The sequence below is a fragment of the Callospermophilus lateralis genome, chromosome 17 (assembly GCF_048772815.1).
Source record: "Callospermophilus lateralis isolate mCalLat2 chromosome 17, mCalLat2.hap1, whole genome shotgun sequence".
Taxonomy (NCBI): domain Eukaryota; kingdom Metazoa; phylum Chordata; class Mammalia; order Rodentia; family Sciuridae; genus Callospermophilus; species Callospermophilus lateralis.
In genome coordinates, this window is record NC_135321.1 from 32,847,493 (window position 1) to 32,867,618 (window position 20,126).

Genomic DNA, 20,126 nt, shown 5'->3' on the forward strand with positions numbered 1-20,126 from the left:
ATTAGATAGCTTTGGAAGGAAAGCTTTTCTCTTGGTTTTCATTGGTAGCTATTAACACACCAAGAGACGGGGCTATATGCAAATTTCACAAATCAGTCAAAAGCCTTTATTCAGGAATGACATCATAGTTCTGAAGAGTACACTCTCCTGAGGGAAAATGAGCCATTGAACAAAGGAGGGGGAATAGTTTTATATAGGTTGTGGGTGATTTAGTTAAGTGTGTTAGTCTGGGAACTCAGAAATTTGGGTCTTTGGGTTGAGGGTCGGTGGCCAGCACCTGGAGAGTTTTTATCTTGGAAGAGATTCCTGTTTCCTAGAGACTATCATTCTAAGTTTGATGAAATATTTGTTCCCCGCCTGTGGCCGGCATCTGGGAAGGATTTATCTTGGGAGAGATGCAAGCTATCAATGTAAGACTTTTGCATTCCCTTTCCCCAGGTCTCACTATTTTGGGGCTTTTCATTTTCCATATCCAATAGCAGCCATTTCTATTCATGCAGACAGCACCCCTGCTTCCCACCAAGTTTCAACTTGACCTTTACAGCGCTGCATCCCCTTAGCGACAGCTTCACAAAAGGACCTAGAGCAGGATTTGGGTAAAGGGAGTCAGTTTCACTTGCCAAACATTCCATCATCTTCCAAAGTTCAGATAGGTAAGAAAGAGGAGGATGAAGTCTCTCAGTGGTCACTTCAGGGCAGCTTAGAAGGCTGTTGGCAGGTCCAGGTGTAGTCATTCTGGAATTTCAATCTTCAAATATTATTACTGTGATTCTACATATACTAAACTGATGCTTTAGTTTTCCCCTTAGGGTTCAATCTGACACAAAATGTGTCTACAAAGGAGGAACCAGCAGACCTGGCTGAGGGCAGGCAGAGGATGGGGTGCTTTAGTTTCTCATTTTCTGAAAAATCTCTGACCCATTCTTTCCCCACACGACTTGCTGAAGTGAAGAGTGAAGAATGGTGTAACTAAACCAAAGGATTCTTATCAGAGGAAGACATACCTGATTTCCACCCTAATGTCAGAAACACATCGTTGCTTGAGCTTCATGTCTTTGGGTTAAATTATCACTAATCAAGATGCATTTGTTATTTTATTATCTTTATCTGAACATTAGACTCTAAACACCATGGAAATGTGAGCTTTGCACATTTCTGCCTCTATGATAATCGGCAGAATTTAAACTCCAATTAATATTGGTAAAACTTCCTTCCTTCCTCCTTTCCTTCCTCCCTTCCTCCCTCCCTCCCTCCCTCCCTCCCTCCCTCCCTCCCTCCCTCCCTCCCTCCTTCCTTCCTTCCTTCCTTTCTTTCTTTCTTTCTTTCTTTCTTTCTTTCTTTCTTTCTTTCTTTCTTTCTTTCTTTCTTTTACGTTAATTACCCCTGAACAACAGTACTTTGTGCCCGATACTGTAATGTGAAGGGGGTTTTTCTATAATGTTTATATCTGTGGGTGACACCTTGGCTATTTTCATATTACAGACTGAGCACTGGAAGGGGTCCTTGGTCAAACAGAGTGACACATCACACAAAAATGGTGGCCACCTTATCATTATTGTTTCAGGACACAATAGTTTCTCAGTGGTATCTGTGTAGATGCTAAAAAGAAGTTAGGTACATCAAAATGCTGTGCATGTAAAATAATAAAGAAATTCTAGCCATAAACAAGGTTTAAAAAGAAGGAGAGAGAGAGAGAGAGAGAGAGAGAGAGAGAGAGAGAGAGAGAGGAAACATATGGAAACAAAAGGAGAAAATATAAATTTAATAATATTAGTAGGAGCCACAGTGTGTCTAAGTGATTATTCTAGAGAGTAACCAGATGACATCATATGAAATATTAAGTGAATTTAAGAAGGGTGGAAACTTTTAGAATCAACACCTTAACAAGCGTTGAAAATGCTTAAACTGACTCCTGCTCTCGAAAGCCTCTGTATTTCTGGGTTGTCTTTTATTCTTTGGAGCTGGATTTGGCTACACTGATTATAAGGTGCTGTGTGTGTGTGTGTGGCAGGGAGGTTGTGTGTTGGTGTGTTAAGAGGGATTAGGGAGAACACACTAAGGAAACTGGCTTTCTTTGGGCTACTCATCTTCTGAAACTGTGTTAATGGAGGGTCCTGTTCTGCTCCTATGCTCATAGCTGATCCCATGCATTTACAATTTGTCCTACCTATATAGCCTTGCTTTAGTTTAGAACCAATCCTCTTTGTAACCCAGATGAATATTTGGGGAGCTGTAAATATATGCAAGAATCAACACAGCACCCAGCTATCCTTCCAATTTTTATGCTCCTGGTCTTGGCCCAAGGCCTAGTGTTCCTAGGTTTATCCCAAGTCTAGTCATTTATTTCTTTGCTTATCACCCAAACGCTATGTCCAGAATGCTTTCCTCTGACTCACCTGCAATTTTCCAACATCCTGGAATCCCAGCAGTTGCAAAATGTTACTACCTGACTCTTAGTTCAAAAACTATGCTAATCTAACACCAAAAGGATTATTAGGAACTTCTCTGATGAAGTCAGGTTTTCTTGATTTCTCTGTTACTTATTTTCTATATGTCACAGCAAGGGTGACAATTTTATAAAATGCATGTAATGGTTCATAGATTTTATTTCTCCTTCATAGAAACTTTGGTGAGTGGGCTGGACAGGCATGGGAAAGATAACAGATTCGAGGAAGACAGATTCTGGCTACAACTGACATAGCTAGTTTTTGTGCACTGGGCTCTGGACCCTGAGGGGTAACCATGCTCTCCTCACTGTATCCTTTCTGTTCCAGGAAGGGGCTGCCATGTGAGATGGAATTACCCAGGAAGAAGTCATGGGAGAGGTGACTTTCCAAAGGGGCCTTGAAGGAATCAATAGATCATCCTAGGTAGGAAGGAAGCACAGACTAAGGAAAGGAAGCAACCAACAGGCTATATGGTGGGAGAACAAGAAATCAAGAGAGACAACTTTCTGTGAGTTTGAGATTCTTCAGAAAGTAGTAAAAGAGGAGGATCCATAGAAGGCACCTGTAAATGGAATTTATATACATGCTCTTGTGTGAATGTACATAAGTACAAGGAGGGAGAGACCCTCATGAAGGACTGCAGTGGGAAGTATCCCAGGACAGCGTTAACTTCCACACACTCTTAAGCTGATGATAAGGAACACCACTGCAATCTTGAAAACAAATGATCCAGTTACTCTTCAGAGCTACCACTTGGGATTGCATAGCACTAAACAACACCACCTTCCATGGACCTATCCTTGTGATCCACAAATGAATGTGGATAAAAGAGCCATTTCAGCAGCAGATAGAATTACAGGGTATTCAAGATAAAAATGAGAACATAAAAATGAGAACATGTTCAAAAGCACATCATAGGCCAGTAAGAGTGCTATAACAACAATACTTTATTCTCATTTCATGAGTAACAGAGGAAACAGGTTGGAGGAGTTAACACCCAGGCACCCACATCCACAGAGATGTGTTTCCACATAGGACACTGGTAAAGTCTCTTTTCCTTTTCTCCTGACCTGGACATGTGTTCAACAATTTCCTTGATGGCCCAGAAACACCTTCTCTGTCTTCCCACAATATCCGGGCCCCATGAGACCCTGAAATGACTCCCCTGGGGGTACCTACATTCTCCTTGCCTCCCCTGTCCCCTTGCCCCCAACCTTCATGGAAAACAAAAGCCCTGCTTGTTGTTTCTTTCAGAGCACAATCAGCATAGCCAATTGGAACCTACATGAATAATTTAACCTCCCGGCAGGGACTGGACAGGATCAGAAGATGCAGCAGCTTCCCAAAATTAATAAAGGCTTTTATAGAGCCATAAAAAGCCATAATTCAATCATTTTAAAAAGGGCACCGAACACAACGCTTATTAAAGGCTGGGTGCTGCTGAGGTGTGTTCGGGGAGGCCAAGAATGCTCAGTCAGCAGCAATGGCCCCAGCTCACGCCCACCCTCTCCGCTTGACATGCAGATAACCTGACCCAAGCATTTAATAAGCAATATTTACTGATGATTCTTCCCTGACTGACTCAGTCATGGGAGAATACTAATAAAAAGGATGATTGAAACAAGGTAGGATTTTTTTTAAATCAGGAGTTAGTCATTGCAATTGGAAAAATCACCTATTCCTGGAGAAAACTTGGGCTTTTTTTATAGTCAAGTACTTTGGGGACAAATTCATGCAGGCCTCCCCACCGGCACCATATTCTTTTTGAAACAGGACAATTATTGTGTGTGTTTTCTCTAAGACTCTGTTTCCTCATTTGCAAAATCAGAAAGTAGCACCAGTTGTTGGCTTTCAGTTCCAAGTAACCATGTTCCCAGTCACCTGGGCATTGTGACTCAGCATGCCCTGCTGCTTCCTCTATGACTGCAAGCCCCAAGGGTAGGAATAGGCCAGTCACATGGTGTTCAGGACTTCAGAGCAAGATGCACAGTTTTTGCAGTGCACAGGGGTGGCCCACACGATAGATCAAGTGGGGCTGACTGTGAATCCCTTGGTCCAGAGAAAAGAAAATCTTCTTCAGTTCTTCCTTCCTGAAGGAAGAGAGGTTTTCTTCTCACACTTCCCACAATGGCACCATCAGCTGCAGCCGTTCCATCACAGAACTTGACTCTCTTCCTATCCCTTCCCCCTCAAAGTCTTCATGTGTTAAGCAATTTCTCTCTCCATCCTGTGATGGCAAGGCTGCCTTTTGGGAGGGACAAGGATCAGCTAGCTGTAGGGACAAGGACAGTTTAGAACATGCCCTTTTCACCAAAGAGAATCTAAGTGGCAGACCCCAATGATCATGGCAGGTTTGCTCCAAGCATGCCTCTTCCTGCCCCATTTGTGACTTCACTATTTTCTGGGACAAATGTCTCAGGGCTGCCACAATGGATGAATTTCTAGCAAACAAAACATAAATAAATAACCAGCTGCACAGCCAGGATGGTATCTCAGTGACTTGTCTGACCCACATTTTGCTCTCCCAGCTTCCTTCCCAAAGCATGAGGGGGTGTGTCTTGGGGGCACCACAGGTACTAAGTGATCTGCCTGATTGCCTAAGCTCAAGTGACAAAGTGCTGGTCCTCATATATCACAGCCTCTCCTGGGCGAGGATTAGGTCACGCTGGGCTGAGGTTTTGCTAATGAGATCATGCATAATCAATAAGGGTCGACTGACATCTTGTCAACTCCATCACTGTCACCAGGGGGTCTGAGGTAAGGCAGTGAGGAGGGGAAGGCTGACAGCTGCGCAGAATCCGAGTCAACATTCAGCATCCTATGGAGCCGCCGCTCCTCACGACTGGCCAGACTCTTACTAGTGGAGGAGATGGGTTCATGCATTCATTCATGGGTTCCTCGCTTCTTTGTCCATCCCAAAGATAGTTATTGATGTGCCAGGTATAATTGGTACTGCTCCTGCAGCAGCAGATGACACAGGAAAGGACATCATGCATCCAGAGCTTCCCCTGAAGCATCCGCATTTCACAGGGGATGGTGAAAAAGAGCCAAAGAAAATAGCAAGGAGGAGGAAAAAAAATAAGAAAGAAACAAATGTAAAGAGAAAGGAATGAAAAAGAAGGATGATTGAAATGAGGTAGGAAAGGGAACAAAAGACAAAAGAGAATGGAAAAAATTAAAAGGAGAAAAAGGAAGGGAAGGGAAAATGCTTGAGTAATATCAGATAATATTAATGAATTCGTCAGGAACCAACATAGGGCCACATGAAATAGAAAGACCCACACTTTAATAGGAGAGATCAGAACACTTCAATTTTTAAAGCAGTTATACACTTCATTCAGGTTCTCAACAGTCCTAAGTTTCTGCAATTCTGAACAGAGGGAAATGATTAGTTATCTCACATCCATAGCCAAATAATTGTCATTGGATCCATGATGTCTGTCCTCGACCATTATACTATTCTTAATACAAAATTTAAAACTGACTCCCATCAGCTTATAGTTATGCATCCTCATGGACAAAATACAATTCTTAAATTGATTCATTGGGTCATAGAGATATTATATATATGAACACACACACACACACACACACACACACACATACACACAATGGATGTGCTTCCATTTAGTAATTTGGGGTACAAGATAAAGTTATGTTTCTTAGTAGATCTTGATTTGCATGATTATATATATATATATATATATATATATATATATATATATTTGAAATATTTATGGTATGTTAGGTAAGTGCTATATAGAGATATAAAAAATGGAAGAGGTGTCTGAATTGTTGAGGGAAAAGCAATATTAATAGAAGTTGTCAGAAATGGTCTCACCAGGTGAGGGGACATTTGACCAGACACTTAAAGGAGGGAAATATCATATAATATATGGAAGAATATTATATTCAGATTCCTAAGACAGACTTACATCTATGGTATTGCAAGAATGGAAAGACAGGGTAAAATACAGTAGATCAGAAAGACAGTGAGGGTTTTAAGTGGTGGAGGCAGACATTAAGCAGGGTCATATGGGTGATCAGAGAGTCTTCCTGTGAGATGAGAAACCAGTGGAGTCTGTGTACAGAAAGAATTATGTTTTTAATTCATCAGCAGACATTGTATTGAGAATACACTACATGGCGCATGAAACATGAAGATAAAAGAAATAATGAGGATGAAGATGAGTATAAGAGAGTAGGTATACATTATATCTGTTAGTGTGTATGGATATGGATGTTTATGTGCTAGAGAACTTATTCTATGAACATGAACCGTAGAAATTAACATTGTGAAGTTTTCAGAGAGGGTAAATCTTTGAGTGCATAGCTGGAATTATATTTTGGATGGAGGAATAGACAGGACAAGATGATATATTTCCCAGTAAAGAGAAACACTTGCTATCATTCTTTTCCATTCCCATTTAAACTGAAATACACTTGTGGTTAAGAGACTTATTCATCTTTCTTTCCACACTTCCATGCTTTGATTCGTCCAGATGTGACCAAATTTCTACCAAACCAAGAGACATTTAGTTAATAACTGTAATCAACCTGTGCAGCCATTGGAATCATAGGGAATACCATCTTCTTCGTTAACATGACTTTAAATTATGTAAAGACACAAAGAAATATGATAGATAGGATAATTCCTTTACTTTTAAAAAAATGTAGTTTCACTCTATTTCTACAAGGGTCAGCTCTCCTTGTATGTTCAATCTAACCAGTTAATACATCCTTTTAACTGTTCAAATACTTCAGAATACACTTAATTTCATTATTCTATCATTCTCTCTGCTTTTTTTCTTGTGACTTTCTGAATCATTGGATTCTATTAAAATGACTATAGTTAGCATGAATTCCATACATCTTCAAATTAAATACAATATTTCCTGGTTGTTCATCCCAGTAGTTTTTCATGACTACTGTTGATAACATCCTTGCTTCAATTTATGGCATATCTTATATTCTTAAAACTAGACTTTTTAAAATGTACATTAACTTTTTGAGATGCTATTTCCCACATATACCCTGAGGAGAATTTCTTATCTGAATGTGTTATGATCAGTCAACCCTAAATATTTGCCAATTTCTTTCTTAACATGTCATACTTGACTCCATACCCAGACAAGGTCCAGAATAGCTTCTCTCTGCCTTGGTTGCTAAGAGCATGATGTAAAGGTAGCTACTTATTATTATTATTATTTTACAATATGTGTATGCTGTGCTTCAGTGAATTTGGGTTTGGTATCCTGTCCTTATAAAGACAATACATATATCTTTTGTAATTAATGCTCTCTAGTTTGATTAGTCCATCGTTGATGGGGAGAAAAATTTGAACAGGTTTTTTTCATCTCATCTATATCTCAGACACACAGCCTGACACCCATAAACTGAGATCACTTATCATTTCCCCATCTATCATTTATTTAAATCTAGGCCAACTTTGCAGAGGGGTAAGATCTGCATACATTTGCTTCTTGAGACATCGTGCCCTTTCTCATTCATTTAATTCTAATCAATCCACATCCGTGTGTGTTCTGTATATATTTCCCCTGTAGTTTCACAGCTTGTCAGTCACTTGTCATAAGCAAACTGGCCATCAACCTCAAAAGACCTGGCCACTGAGTGGCTCCTCTGACAGTATCTGGGTTTCCCTCAGGGCCTTCACTCCAAAGAAATCTTAAAATATCCACAACAATGATGCCAGGCCTGTCCTGAAACCTCATGTAAGAACTGCTTCTCTGAAGCATGCTAATCCTGAATGTAGAACAATGCAGTAAGGAGGGGTAGTTTATAGATAACAGGTCTCCCTCTCTACAAAGTCCAAGTAAAACCTGAACAGCAAACAGATAGTGGTCAATGTTAGCCTGGAAATGAAAATGCTTCTAAAAATACTATAAATTTTTGTGGAATTAATAAATGACTGACTCAACATGAGTTAATAGCTTTAACTTTCAATTGTAGTGATATTGTCATGGCATTTAATTGATTTTTTTTTAAATCAGTCCAATGACTTCTAAATTGTTCTAGAATGGTCTTGTCACACATAGAACCAGGAGTCAATTAGAAGAGTCACATTTTGAGAGGGACTTGGAAAATCTAGGGTTAATCTTCCGGAGAGGAACTCTGAAAATTATGAGTGAGGGATCAAGTGATTAGTCTGAAAAAGAGAAAAAAAACATAAAAAAACCTTAAAGGACTGTAAAGTTTTCATTTGGAAAAGGGCAGAAGTTCATGTTACATTATGCATATTCACTCATTTATCCAAGATTTGTGATAATTTACTATCCATCAAGCACTAATCTAGCTAGCTGAGTTAAGTGAGAAGAAACAGTAAGAGAAGGGGCGTGGGGTAGACAGTGTATGGCTTTAGCTTGAATGACAAGAGGCCACTGCAGTTTTGAGCAGAGAGATGATATCATCTGACATACTTTCCTCAGATCATTTTTGGTGTTGAGTTGAGGTTTCAACTCCTGGAGACAAAGGTGGCAATAGGAATGATAGAGAGACTTGGCAATAATCAGAAGCATGGTGTGCAAGGCTAAGAAGAGTGAAGATGACTATGATTGGTTAAGGACAATTCCCAGGTCAGAAGTTTTAGAACCTGGCATTTCCAAGAAAATTTAGAGACAGAAAATCAACATTTTGGAAAAAAATTGCTATACCATACTTTGAAAGTATGGATAACAGTGAAAGAATGAACAATTTCTTCAAGCATATTAGATCTATTTGAAGAAAAACATATATAATAATGTGAATTACATATAATAATAGAATAAAGAAACAGGTGTCATGTAAGCCCAAATGAGCAAATAACACTATGTATTTACTCAAGAGACTTAAATGTTTCAATGGAGTTTTTGGAGTCTCAGTTTTCTCATTTATAAAACCGAGGTCATATTTTCTGTCCTGCATCTTTGTTGTGAGAATTAATGATACAATGGGAATTACATTATGAGGTTTTAAGAGGAAGAAAATTGAATCAGATTGTGGCATATAGAGGTAGAGTCCTATTCCATCATAATATAATTAGATGGGGTTCTCATGGTGAGAACCCTATGATTTAACTTTAGTGATTATATAAAAAGAGAGAGAAAGACCCACATATATATCAATTCATGCATTTTCTGTTTCTTATACTACCTTTGGACTCTGATACTAAGAAGTCTACCATCAGATCCAGCTTTGTACTAGAACCATGAACACAAATAAACCTCTTTTCTTTATAAAATTCTCCATTATCTGGTATTTTATTATACTAACAGCAAACAGACTGATATAGATAGTTTGATCAACTTATCATTTATTATGAAGTAAGACTGAAAACTGACAAAGTATTATTCCTTGAGAATTTACTTCAGTATATGACCCATTCCCAATGTTTTTTGCTGTTTACCAATAATCTACAGAAGATACTTCAGCAAAAGACTATTTGCCCACAGGAGGAGTGGCTCTCAGTGATTACAAATCTAGCTATCTTCACTTTTGTTCCACAGGATTTTTACACATCAGATGGTCACAACACATCTGTTGATTAAATGGATCTTAACATTCTTCACCAAAAGTCTGAGTTCATCTTTGATGATCACCGAATGCATATCAGGAATTCTTCTTAGCTTCTAGGCTGCATTATTTGACTTTACTGACTTTACGGGGTATCATTTCTGGTCCCTTTTTAGTGCCAATAGCTTAAAATGAAATTTTTATAACTTAAGAATCATGATTTTTTAAATCTCCTGTAGGTTTGTTACACTTCAAGTTTACGGAAAAATAAAGAATAAAAAAATTAAAATGATATTCTCCAGTTCTGTCCATTCACCAGCTGCCAAAATACATTCTACTGCCATGTATAACTAAAAAGAACAACAACAAATAAATAAATAAATAATTTTCATGGGAAAAAAAAAAACGAATATGAGTCTTTAATCATCACCTCATGGATGTCAATGGGAAACCACTACAAGAAATCTGCAAGGGAAATTCTATACAGGACAGAGGTTCGACAGGACCCTGTTTCCCATAAACTTGTAAGGAATTAGTTTCTACTGTCCCTGAGTAGAATGATCTTCATGAACTGTCAGAACTCATAGAACCAATGATACAAAACAACTAAGAAGATTTTCAATGCCAAGACCAAGTTTTTCTGATGTTAAATATTACCACTCACAATGAAGCCTTCTTTAATTGTTCTTCTGTTTAAACTTCAGCATTCCATTCTGTTCTCTCTAAACCTCCATGTGTCAGTACCACTTATGAGTGCCTATCCCAGCCTATGGGGTTAGAGGCTGCTTGAGTGACACAGGACCTGAGAATGTGAGCAAAGCATGCACAGCCTGACACCTACCCTGTTCTGACAACACACTAAGTCTGTTTAGAGAATACCTATCCTGCTTTTGCATTAATGTTCAGCAAGCATATCTTCCCACCCAAAGGCTAACTTCCTGCTGTAAAAGCTGAAGATATTGCTGTTGGATCCTTCTGCACACTGCTCAACTTCTGTCGAGGTGAAGACTTGAAGTTGATCAGTCAGCTACTTGTTTTCATGACTTTTGATGTTAAACACCATGTTGCAAACCTGCAAAAATAAATCACTTTATTACAGCAGAAGAACCTAGATATGACTGGAGACAGCTTCTACCACCAGGCTTTTATATTCATATTTGTTCTAAGTACATTATGCATCTTTCCTAAAATTCTGTTCTTTCTCATAGCCTTTTAAAAAATTCAGAGCAACATGGAGTCTGCCTGTAATACCAGTGTCTCAGGAGGCTGAGGCAGGAGGATTGTGAGTTCAAAGCCAGCCTCAGCAACAGCGAAGCACTAAACAACTCAGTGAGAGCCTATCTCTAAATAAAACACAACAAAGAGCTAGGAATGTGTCTCAGTGTTGAATGCCCCTTGGTTCAATCCCTGGTGCAAAAAAAAAAAAAAAAAAAAAAGAATTTCAGAGCATTAATATAACCTAATATTCTTTTTGCATGTTAGCTAGAGTTTTATTTATTTATTTGTTCTCTGTTTGCTTCCAACCAAAGAACCCTAACTGATACAGAGCAGTAAGTATGCCTTTTTAATTACGACCTCCACAGGCCTGGGCCTAGGGGCATCGTGTAAATGTTTATTTAATGAGTCAATGAATAAAAGTTATTTTAGTATAAGAAGAAAGATGAGACCACATAAAGGAACATTCAGACTGAGCTGAACATGGACTCTGCTTTGTCCCTGATTCCTTTGAAAATACTTTATTCGATGTCGATTTTTTTCTGTCCTGGTTTCTGGTTTTCAGTTGTAATTTGCTTTAAAGATAATACTGTCATGTTTCTTTGAACTGAAACTATCCAGCAATTTATAGCCAAATTTAAGTTTGGCATAACAGGCTTAATGTTCAGCTTTCCATCTGTATTCTATGCTTGGCAAAAACCCAAGGAAACTTGGGATTTTATGCTCCTGAATTTTACAAACCAGTAAACACAAAGGTATTGAAATTGTATATCTTAGCATGAAACATTTTATCTTGTGCATAAGAAAAATCAAATTGGACTGTGGTGTAGGCAGCTGAGGGATTTGTGCTACTTCCTCCCTTTAGAAATGTTCTTATTTAAGAACCAGTGTCTGTTGAAAGTGATGATAAAACAAAAACAATAATTTACTTTGTTCACTGTGCCTAGCTTGTAAAGCTATTTTCATATGGATCTATCATGTTATCTGCTTTTTTTTTTTTTTTTTTTTTTGATACTGGGGATTGAACCATGAGGAGTCCTGAACCACTAAGCCACATCTCCATGCACTTTTTCTTTCTTTCTTTCTTTCTTTCTTACTTCCTTTTTTTTTTTTTTTTAATTTTAAGGCAGGATCTCGCTAAGTTACTTACGGCCTCCCTAAATTGCTGAGGCTGGCTTTGAACTTGTGATCCTTCTGCTGCAGCCTCCCTATCCTCTGTGATAACAGGTTTCACCACCACACTCAGCTTCATTATATTTTCTTTTAGCACACCCCAAATGCTAGGGTTTGTGTCATTTCCCCATTTTCTAGAGAGGTTGAATAGAACCTCAGAGTTCTCAAATGATTCCAGAGGTTAATAATGTAACGCCGTACCTATAATTTATGTTTCCTTTGTTATAACCACCAAATACAAGGTGAATTAATTCTTTGATTTATTCCTACATTTGCCCAACAGATTCTTATTTTTCACCTACCATGCGCCACATATGTTATAGGTTCTCATGACAGAACTAGGAACCAAAGAGTTTGAACTTTTGCTCTGAGTCTTTAATGTGGAGGAACTAAACATGGTATTGAGTGATTTTGGATACTTTAGAATTCTGCTCAGTCTTTTGGAAACCTCAGCCAGGCCTACTCCATATGTGAATAACATTGATGCTAAGGGTGCTGTTGTTGTTGTCCATGATGCTGAAGAGCACATTAGAGGCAAAACCTTATGTTGTGCATTTGTTTATCAATCATTATGTATCTTTATTTTCTGAAAAAATCCTCTCTACCCTACTTACTTCTAAATAATATGTGGGTTCCATAAAGCTCAGTGTCAGTGACATTGCCAATAATATCATTGTTCCTCATCACCACGTATTAAGTTCAAGTTCATTGCAGGTTGAACCGTCTTCTATGGCCTAAGAGTCAGGCCTCCCCTTGCTAACCTCTGAGACCCAATTATAATAGAGTCCAATGTGGGGTTAAGAGGCAACCTCGAGTGGAGAAATATTGAATCAGTAGCAAGATGTAATAAATATGCAAATCTCTCTTTTCAGGAGCCTTATTCCAGGCCATCTAATAATGTCTCCATATTTCTTCATGTTATTATTCTCTCTGCTGCAGGGGGAGGAGGCTGCTTGTGCAGCAGTGCTGTTCTGCCTTCCCACCTGTTTACATTTACTATATGGCTGCCTAGGGAACCCTGCAGAAAATAATGCTTGTGTGAGCCATTTAGTTGACTACATGTCAAAAAGTAATTTGAATCAAAGAGTCACTAACTTAATTGATGGTGATGGCTCCATCCAAAAACAACCAAAGAAATTGATGTTGTGCAAATTGCACATATATTGCTCTTGAATTTGTGAGCATATTCTTGTTTGCCTTGACAGGATTCAAATTATCTTTCGGACAGCTCGACACATTACTTAAGATGTGCCTGTGTGTGAATTTTAGCTGCTAAAGGGGGCAATAACAACCTTCCTGTGAAATTAATTCCCATGACTTCAACTTCATCTTGCCATTTCTTTTTTTACTCATTGCCTGCACATACCCCTTCTATTCCTTTACAATTTGCGTTTTAACCTCTAAGTCAGTATGGTCACCAGGGAATACAGACTTATTGTTTTTGCAGGTCCTACAGAGAACTCAGGCTTAAGGGGAAAAGGATGATGCTTTATAGCCCATATAAGAATTTAACATTCTTTGGACCCCTGCCCTTCAATACCTCTGAGTTCTAGTTTTGAATTGTTATTGGGGACTATTTGAGGGGTGGGGATACTGAAGGGTTCAGAATAAGTCAATTTCAAAATCAGCTTTTACATCCTTGAGAGAAACAGACTTTGGATTCTGAGTTAAGGGGGACACACTAGAAGCCATCTGTCCAAAGTGTTAATAGTGTGATCCAGAAGACTGTGTCAGAATAAAGAGCACATTCAGACTGTAGCACTTGGAGCACTGGAGCAATCTACAAGAGAGTGTGATACCCCCCAAAATATCTCTCATCAGTGGTTCTATCCTAGGCATTTCCAGTGAGTGCAAATTCAGGAGACCATATAATAAAGAGAAGAAAACTCTGGACAGAAAGGTAAGAAATACAGCATCCAGCTATACTTCTGAGAATACTGAGCTTACAGACATTCCACAGACTCTTTATCTTTCAACAAGAGAAAAATAGCTCTTTATCAGCTTTATGAGGTGGAGTTATTAAAAGGTCAGGAGAAAAGGAGATTGCACAGCATTCTACCTGCTTAGACCTCTGCTCTGTTTGTCATTTCATGGAACTCCATGTAACAGTAGCCTACATTATAGTTAATGGGTCTTGATTAATTTTATTTCCCAAAGTATACTTATATAGGTTTAATATTTACAGTAACCAGTATCTAATTGGTAATACAAAAATATAGTCATTTATTTATCTATATCTGAAAGATTATTTGAGACCCCACCCAACCCCATGCAAATAGTACAAAGTTAGATATTCCACTTCCAGCTAATTTTACCTACTCCCATATTTCCTTTCTTAGAGGAAATAATCTAAATTGATAAACTATTAGGGAATTGTTTTAGGGGCAGACCTTCCACCACTGATCACTGTTACTTCTATTGAGAATCCAATACATAAATACTGATCTGTTAGCATGGGTAATATTTGGTAATTGCTTTTAGGTAAACCTGGGGGAGCTGAATTACCCATATGACCATTCTCTTGCTCTCCTTCTAAGGCCTGGCTTCCTCCCTCAGTCCCCTCTAAGAACCTGCCCCACTACACATTATAGTACACTTAGATCAGAACTCTCTGCAGCTTTAATGATGAGCTCACAGAGACTTTTTATATATCCTCCGTGTCTCCAGTGCTAAACCCAACTTTGGAAAACAATTTTGCCCTCCAGATTCTCTGCCCATTTGCCTTTCTAGTATGCCTCTCCAGTGTCTTGCCTTGGCTTTTTTTGTTTGTTTGTTTTAGAAGAGGAAAGGTTTATTTTGGTTCACAGTTTCAGAGGCTCAATCTACTGTTGATTGACTCCATATCTCTGGACAGAGAATGAGGTAGAACATCATCATGGAGGAAGGGTGTGACAGAGAAAGTAGCTCAGGACATAAGAGAGAGAGAGAGCTCTCCACTAACCAGGAGAAAAATATAAACTCTAAAGACAATCCCTCCAATGATCTACTTCTTCCAGCCGTACTCTGTCTACAGTTACCACCACATTAATCCATTAATGTGGACTAATCCACTGATTCAGTTACAGCTCTCAAAATCTACTAATTGTCATCTCTGAATATTTTGCATTGTCTCACAGATCAGCTGTCAGAGGGTATATTGTATCCATACCATAACATTCCTTCCCTGGCCCCAAATGCTTATTGGCCACCTTGTTTTTAATGCAAGTCTCTTCCAAAAGCATTTTGCCTGAGAAGTCTCAAGCAAAACAAAACAAACAAGCAACACTGTCCACAAAACCCCCCAAAGAGGTGAGTGTTAATCACTCAAAGTGTTGCTATTGTGGTCTGATAAACTCTTACTGTTCTCTCCCAGATCATTTGTCCTCACCAACCTCCCTCTACCCCAGGAATCATTCTTAATTCTCCTCTACTCTTTTAATTCCCACCACCCTACCATTGTGGGTTTTAAGGTACAAATGTAATACCTACCAAGGCCATGCTGTGAAAATGTTTAACATAGGAAATTCTAGTTCAAAAATATAATTCAATAGTAAGAATAAGCAATTCGGCCTGCGTAGGAGTTTCTACCACAGAATTTATTGTATGGAATTCAGACTCAGTTTTGACTCTCAATGTGATTTGATGACCTGAATTATAAATATTGCTTATTCTTAGCCCATGAACATATAGCACAGCTTTTGGGAATTAGGCAGTTGGCTATTAACTTTGCAACTATTTAGGCACATTCAGGAGGACTTCTTTTCCAGTGAATGCCCCACTGTGTGCCAGGGTTTCAAAGATTTTGGTAGTGAGTTAGACTGACTTCATTTACCCTATTCTTCACATTCATTTTGTAATTATGCTGCATTCTCATCTCTCCAACTTTTCACTCACTACAAGTCTTGGTGCTTACATCTTAGCTTGTGCTTTATTTAGTATTATTGACCATGTCTATGCTTTCTTTTTTTAGGTACTGTAATTGTTTATCATGGTAATATGAACAGCTAGTCCTATTCCCAACTCCCCCTGGGACATTCTACTATATCTAGGTCGACATCTACACAGGATACTGACTTCTTGGACATATTACAGGTGGAATTGAGACATTATAAAATTCTTTTATTGTAAAAGAAAGTGTAACTTTACCATTTCAGCATTTCTTTGATTGCTTTCACCACTTAAACAAGTGATTCTAAGTTTTAACATATATATGAATTATCTGGGATCTTGTTAAAATGCAAATCCCTACTCAGTAAATCTTGGGTGGGACCAAAGATCCTAACAAGTTCTAAAGTGACATCAATGCGGCTAGTGTACTGACTACAAGTTCTATAAACTGTTATTTATTTCAATTTTCTTTGACTATGTCTCCATTACTATTCCATTTTCATTTTATTAGTCTCTCTAATTACCCATATATTATGATTGTGAGGTAATCTAAAATAAAAATTGCATAGATATGTATATTTTTAATCCAGATTTATTAGTACTCAATTGTGCCTACACAGTGGATACAAATAATTTTTCAATTCTTTACATAATATAACACACATTACACAACTTAGTAAAGAAAATATTATGAAGATCCTTTTTAAGCAAAGCCATTTTCTTAGGCATGGAAGGGCAATGAGAAAAGCAGCTGTATTCTAGGCAAAGTCACATTCATGTGAACTTTAAAGTCTGTGCATCATTTGGATTTCTCCATATCCAGGTTGCACTTGTCTGTGCCAGTTGTCCAAACCTGCCCATGCTCTGGTATACAGTAGCCAAGCCAGGGTCCTCATCAGTTTCTACCCCACAATGGGGCTGGGAGGCTCTTGCTGCTTACCATCTGCCTGGTCTGATCTCAAGGATGTGTGACCTCCTCAGTCATTGCCTGCATTCTCTGATCCTCCTTTGGCTTTGCCTCACTCTCTGGAAAATGTGTTCTTCATCCTATCTGTTGGGCCTCCAACTTTTCAGCCCCTTGCTATGCAATGTGCTTGTTCAGAATGGAACGAGAGGGAAAGCTAAGATTGGGGAGATAGGATTGAAAAGCAAAGGGGCTTATTGAGAAATGACCAAATATCTGATAAATGCCCAATCATATTCTTTACAGGAAGCCACCTCACAGCTACACAAAACAAACTGAGAGTCTTTGCCTGTGAAAACTAGTCTTTCATTTCAAAAGAAATTATGATGGAAAACTCAAACCCATTGTGCCTTTTCTCTTTCAAGCGACATCTTCCAAGCACAATTTGCTATTTTGCTGGTTTTGCTGGCAATGAAAAATGCCACACACGGATTCAGTCTGTGCACTTTGGAGGCATAAGACCTTTTACTGAGTTGGAACAACATTGCCACAAAGCAAAACCCATCTTTTTTGCCACTGTCAGCAGCCAAGAGCTGCAGAAACAGGCAAGGTTTGCATAAGGAAATGCCCAGATGTTAATCCATTTTTATGACTATACTTGACCCCAAACTTTTTATGAGCTTCTAAAATATCGAGATAACTCTTTCCTTGCTCCTCTTTCCTTTGTAAACTGAAGGAAGCCTAAAAGCAGGGAATTAGCTGAAGTCACAATGAAGGTGACCATCCTCAGGCTGTTATCTCCAGGGCAGGAAGTTAATGGTTCAGATGAATAATCCAGGAGTCTAGAGGCAGGAGACCAGCTTACAATGTTACCTGAACTTGGGAGCATCTTTGGGGTCTCAGGCTGTGCACTTGTGAAATTATGGTAACATTAAGTCTTCTTCCAGTGTAATACAACTTTCGCTCTAGGAATGAGACCTAAATCAAACCTGCATCTTTCTGCTTATCATTGCATACATGGAAATAAGGAAACTTTATTTTCTGGCCAACTGAAAGTCTTCATCATCTCCTGTATTCATGGAAAGGTTTCATCTATCATAGATACCATGATTCATAGTGAGATTATAATATGTCTAAAGGATTATAATTACAAAATGTAAAACTATTTCTTATTTCATTATACAAATGTAAACAAAGAATATGAGTTCCTGGAGGAAATAAAAAGATACAGACTTCCAAATGCATTCCAATATCTTAGTAGGTAGTTTGTGGTTTGTTAGTGGCTTAATTCTTAGCCAAAGTCTATGGGCTAATGAGAGGGGAAGTGGAAATACACTCATGGGAATGTCAGAAACTCTGCTGCTCTAGCAGAGCATTTTTTAAAATGAATCCACTTCTGAAATATGAGAAATATAACCACACCCCAGTGTAATGAGACTGAGAATGCAAACCACCCTTCCTGAGAGTGTGGGAAGTCTGCATAAATGGTGGAGGAAGACAAAGGTGTGGGAGAGGGGAAAACTCTCAGCAGAGAATTATTAACAAAGAAGACAATGGATCCATCTGACTCATGCACAAGTGTTCTTAGAGATTGCAAATAAGAGCAAGGACAAGGCAGAAAACTGTGAAAGGTTTTTATTTTTCATATTATCTTTGTCAGAGTTTTATAAAGTATGCCTTTTAATGTCCCAGATTGCTTTTGGTCATAGGTGAGAAAGTTGTTGAGCTGTGGAGTGAATTCGACAAGAATCTTATTTAACTGATGAGGACAAAGGCTTAGAGAGGTTGGGGGACTGTCCATAGTCCCAAGGCAAGAAGCAATTAAAAGCAAATTCTCTACCTCTGGTGAACTAGTTGAGTATGTGTATTTCACCTTCACTGAGACCCAGGAAGCCCATTGAGTCTACAAATCAGCATTTGTATGCATGGTGGATTAACTCTGCTGTGTTTGCTTCTGTACTATCATAAGTAGAGTCCTTTACATGAAATGAAATAGAGACAGAGGTGGGAATAAAACATAGAGTAGTGGTGGGAAGCAAAAATAGGAAAGGAACAGAATCTAAAATTAAAATCTAAAATATAAAAAATAGGCCAGAAGATTAAGTACAGGGTTTCTCAACCAATCTCCAATAGTCGGTCTCAGATGAACCTGTTGAAATGTGAAAGAAGTAATTTTTTGTTGTTAAATCATGGGAAGATCTATGTTAAAAACTCTATGAACACTAAACACTTACCCTGGAGAGGAGGAAGTGACGGAAAATATGCTTACTTTCTAGAATGATTTACACAAATTCAGTCATGTTGACCATTTTCTAGGCTGATAAAGGAAGATGTACCTTTGGAGGTTCCATCCCTAACCATTTTATGTTAATATCTTGAAGAACAGTCACAAAAGCTGATCGGATCATTTTATAACCAAGTTCTGGGCTTGACTAAACATAAAAATGAGGCTGGACAGCTTTGTCTTATATTGTTAAATGTTCTATCAATGTTGACAAACCTGTTTTTTTTTTTTTTTCTGTTAAATCAAATCCATAAAGCATGCAAAGCAGGCGAGCAAGGAAACATCTTTCCCTGACAAGTACAACCTCAGTGGCATTCACTAGCATTTTAAAGTTAAAATATTTTAGATCATCTACCCCTGCTGCTCTGGACTTTGGGATTCATACTCCATACTAGAAGTCACTCTCCATCAGACCTGAGTATGCCAGAGTGTTGCAGATGAGGTCAATTCACTCATGCAATATGAAAATTCTAAGGCAAGAGACCAAAAAAGGCAACACTTCATGGTTTCTTAGAAGGGATACCAATGCAAGGCCATTCTTTCTGTTTGGGGTCCAGCTATACCCTGTGTTCAATCCTGTGCAAAAACTTTCAAAAGGTAAACAGATATTCAAAGTCTCTGGAACTTGAGTGATGGTGGCTGTGAAAGCACCAGGAATGTCAATAACCTACAGATGTGGAGAAGTGGGAAAAAAGCATTGAAAACCTGTATGAGCTAAATTCTCTGA